This window comes from Pteropus alecto, unplaced genomic scaffold, assembly GCF_000325575.1.
Source record: "Pteropus alecto unplaced genomic scaffold, ASM32557v1 scaffold164, whole genome shotgun sequence".
NCBI lineage: Eukaryota > Metazoa > Chordata > Mammalia > Chiroptera > Pteropodidae > Pteropus > Pteropus alecto.
This window is the reverse complement of record NW_006439568.1, coordinates 21,828,538-21,833,389: the sequence shown is the minus strand read 5'-3', so window position 1 is coordinate 21,833,389 and position 4,852 is coordinate 21,828,538. Positions and strand designations below refer to the sequence as shown.

Sequence of the window (4,852 nt, the reverse complement as noted above, 5' to 3'; positions counted from 1 at the left end):
ATGGATAACATCAAAAGACGGATTCAAAATAATTATACTGAAACCTCACGTATCTTCGATGATAACCTAGGTTCTAGTTTCTGAGTGGAACAATGAGCACTTTCTTGCTCACCGGGGAGGAAGGCAAGGGTTTGATGGCAATGGTGATGCTTGGAAGGTGTTTCAGCAATGCAGTGGAGAAAGTGAGCAGGTCGTGTGTGGCAGAAAAAAGAGAAGAAATGCTTCACTAGGGTTCGTGTGTTCACTAGGCAGGAACATTGGGGTGGGTGGGGTAGGATGGGTGGGCATGAGTTGTAGGAAAGGTACTGAATCCCTAGATATCTAGGAATAAAATAGACCCCATCTTTAAGACCTGGATGTCTGGAGCTCACTTTGAGTCAGGAGTCAGTTTGGATCAGGCAGAAGTTAACAAAGTTGGAAAACATGTGCCGTTAATATTTTGGGGCAAATCATATCATCCCCAGTTTGTTTATCTGATTTTTTTTTTTTTTTATGCCTACAGCACTGGGTCTTCCTAGGTGGTCTCCCATCCAAGTACTTACCGGGCCCAACCCTGCTTAGCTTCCGAGATCAGACGGGATTGGGCGTGTTCAGGTTGGCATGGCCATAGACTCCAGTCTGTTGATCTGAAAAACACATATTATATAATCTTTTACCACACATTTTTTACTATTGAATGAGAATAATACTCAAACCTTCCTCTTAAGACAATGTATAAAAAATGCTTAGCAGAAATTTGTTACTCAGAAAATTTTTTATAAATTTAAAATTTAGTGTATAATTAAAACACAAATCAAAACTGGCACTCACTCCCTTTGGTCAATAAGGAAAGCCCACTGGGTGTGTAAGATAGATGTAGAACTAGTACTATAGCTCTTCATGTTGTAACTAGGGCTTGGACAAAGTATTTTGAAAGAACTGTTAAAATTGGGTGACTAACTGTATTTGGGGAATAAGGGAGAGAGAAAGCAGAAAGAAGAGCTAGTTTGGGGAGAAATAATGTTTTGTTTTGGACATGACATGGTTGAGCTGATGGTAGGCCACATGTGTGGGAGCACCCAGTAGGCCTGGAGGGAGATCAAGACTACAGCTATAAATGAGAATCATTTGCTCAGGAAGGGGCCACTGAAGTCACGAGGGTGGGTGAGTCCATGAAGTAAGAATGGGAGGGCAAAGGGGAGGGTGGGGCCAGAACTTTGGAGACTGCCACGGTTAGGAGGTAGAAGGAGAAAAAAGTGTAGATAGAGTTTTGAGAAGGTGGGTCTGAAAATTGAAAGAAAAACCACACTATTGCTATGTCTCTGAAGTGGAGAAAGAAAAATTGATTGATAGCATCAAGTGACCAGTAGATTGGTAAGAAAAAAAGTTCTTAGACTTGGCAAATTGAGTTCATATATGACCTTTAATGGTACAGCTTCATTAGATTTCTGAGAATGGAAGCCAGATTGCAGAGGTTTGAGGCATGACTGGATTGTGAAGAAAGTCAGTGTGATTTTCTTTTGTGAGGTTTGATTTTAAATTTTAGCACCAAAAGGCAAAGATTAAAGGGCTGACTTATCAACATAGAATTAGGTTTGAAGGGTGCTCTGGGGCTTTTCGAAAGGCAGTAAATGAACCAGAGAAAGACAGAAGAGGTTTGTCAATATTTTTTGTAAGCCTTTGTAGGTTTCAAAAACACTTTTTTATTTCATCTTCTCAAGAAGCCTCTGTGGGCAGATACCAGCATTTTCATCTTACAGATGAGGACATTAAACCTCTAAGAAGTTGTGGCTTGTCCAGGATGTCACAGCTGATTTGTGGCAGCACTTGGGACTCAAATCTTGTCTTCTGGTCCACCGTACTCTAAGATGTCATTTTAATTCACAGTTAATGAGCAGTCTTTTAGGCAAAGAACTAGGATTCTGGGCCTCAGGGTTCCAGTTCTTTGGTAAATTTGGGCTATATAGTTACTTATTGGGTGTATTCCAAGCTTGTTTTGGTGAAGAGGACGGGGGAGAGAGGAGCATGGGTCAAAAGTCAGAAATGTGAGACAAGGGGCATTTACTTTCTCTCACTGTGAAGTAGAGATAGACTAGCTGTTCTTCGCAGCATCAGTCTCTCAGCAGGTTAACTAGAATTTACTGAGAACCAGTTGTATGCCAGAGTCTAGAGTGTTTAAGGGTAAAAAGATCCAGCAAGTCCTTATTTAGTAACGGAACAGAGCGTGAGACAGAGAGTTATCATATAAATATGCACAATCACTATGATAATTACAAAATTGCTTAGAAGAAATAGTCATTTAAAGGTTGTTTTGGTAGTGTTTGGCACATTGTTTTTATTCTAAATAAGTGGGTGTTAGTTCAATAAAATTATTAAATAAGTGAATGAAAGATAGTTAATGAAAATTTCCTGGAATTAAGTGAGTTTAATAGAGAGATAGAGAAGAAAAAGCAGTGTGTGTGTGTGTGTGTGTGTGAGTGTGTGTTGTGGGTGATAATGGGAAGGTGGGGTTCAGTAGAAACATGCTGACAGCTCCAAGGATTTGGGCAGCTTAGACCAAGACTCAAAGGTGAAGAGCAGAATAGTTGTAGGAAAGGGTCAGGAAGGCAGCTTGGTGGAAATGAAGCCTGGGGTTTTGGATAACATCTTTATTGAGCTATAATTCAATACCATAATTCCATAATTCACATACCATAAAGTTCACCTTCTTTTTTTTTTTTTTTCATTTAGTGATGTATCTTCAGGAAACTCTATTCATCATTGTCTTTAATATTTGGACAACTTTAAGCATAAATTTTGCCTTCGGGGAAGGAGGAAATAATCTCAGCAGTACTGTGAAGAAGCTTCTCCTGTTGGCTATGAAAAGGATAATGGTTTGCTGATATTAATGTGCTTTACAGGAATTTTGCCTTCTGGTTCTATGTTATGGGTATTTTACACTTCAAAATTTAATAGATGGGTTCACGGGATGCTATGGTTATTTTGTATGGTTTCTAAGAAGATATAATGGAAATTAAGCAATGTGAAAATTTTCCTGAATTATTCAAAGATAAACTGCCAGTTTGTAAAGTAACCTGATTTTTTTCAGTAAATTTATTACCTCTAAGTTAGGGGTTAGCTTACAGAGAGACTTTCCATGTCCATGTAAACTGTCCCCTGAGCACTTGAAACATTTAAAAGCTTTAGACATTTACCTGATACATTCAGAGTGCTTAATATCATTGATAATCAGTAATTAAAATGCCATTTTTCCTTTTGATGGTCCAGGAGAAACTGGTGATCCTGTCATTAGGTTTTTAACTTGTGTGGTAGGTAGAATGTCTCTTCAAATATGTCTGCATCATAATCCTTGGAACCATCGAACATGGTATGTTACATGGTGAAGGGAATTGAGATTGTAGATAGAGTTAAAGTTGCTAATCAGCCAACCTCAACACAGAAATTATCCTGGATTTTTCGTATGAGGCCAATCACGAGGGTCCTTAAATGGAAGAGAGGGGAGATGGGAAAAAAATGGCGTAGATGATAGAAGCTTTGTTCATCCCTCTTGCAACCAAATCGAAGTCGTGACAGAAACACAGAGCAAACAACAGGAAAGTCACCTGGGATCTAGATGAATAGAAGCCCTACGACTAGGGAGAGAAATAATTAATCGACCTGCAATGGTAGAAGGTAGGATGAGGCGAAGACATGAGGCTGCCCAGTACCCAGCAGCTGAGTGGGACAGAGCCTGCAGCAGCTGCAAATGCCTCTTAAAGGGGCTGCATCCGCAAGCGGACTTTCCTGGTGATGGACTCTCTTGCTCTGAGCACCAGTGCTGGGTTGGCTCCAAGGGGAGCACCAGGGACTTACAGGGGGACACTGATTTTTCGGAGTGAGGGCCAGAGGCGAGGCTCTCTCCTGGGCAGAAGTGCCAGTGGTATCCCTTGTTCCTCTGTTGAGCCTTCCTCCTTTCCAGTGTGCGGATCCAGCACTGCCATAGCTGAGAAGTCATCAAACTGGATAACAGAGGTCGCTCCACCCAGAGGATTCCCTGAAACTCTGCCTCCTCCAACTCACGGAACTACCCAAGCCACATCCGGGTGTGTCCTCAGTGAGTCAGGTACTCCTTGCTGCCAAAGCTCACCTTGGTGGCAGGTGGCTTTGGTTTCTGGCATGGTTTCTCGAGGCAACTATAAGCACACATCTGTGGATTGCTTACTGAATCTTAACAAGTGGCCCGGAAGGGCCCAGGCTGGAGATAAACTTGGCCTGCAGCTGAACCCCTCTCAGAACTGTGCCACTGGACACCTGCACAATTCCACACTAATAAGACCGAGAGACTTAGGAGCTTTGCTTACTACATAGAAACAGACACAGAAAGGCAGCCAAAATGGAAAGACAAAGAAGCAGAAACCATATGAGAGAACAGAACAGAGATCCAGAAATAATGGAGTCAAGCAATCTAAGAGATGCAGAGTTCAAAACACTGGTAATAAAGATGCTCAATGAACTTAGGGGAAGTGTAGATGAATTCAGTGAGAACTTCTACAAAAAGATAAAAACGATTAAAATGAAAATGAAAATTATAAAAGGAAACCAATCAGAAATGAAGAACAAATGATCTGAGATGAAGAGTATATCAGACAGAATAAATGGAGTAGATAAAGAAGAGGATTGAACCACTGATATAGAGGATGAGGAAGCCAAGGACACTCAATTAGAATGGCAAGAAAAAAGAAGCCAAGATTATAATAGCAATTTAAGATGCCTATGGGACACAAATGTCTTAGGGGTACCTGAAGGAAAATGAGACTTTGAAGAGCTATTCGAGTCATTTGAAGAAATCATGATGGAAAAGGTCTCTAACCTGGTGAAGGATATAGACATACAA

The 4,852-nt window shown here is 40.8% G+C and overlaps 1 pseudogene; it reads right to left on the bottom strand.

Moving 5' to 3' along the window:
* Nucleotides 1-493: 493 nt before the first annotated feature.
* Nucleotides 494-612, bottom strand: LOC112483725 (annotated as a pseudogene).
* Nucleotides 613-4,852: the final 4,240 nt, after the last annotated feature.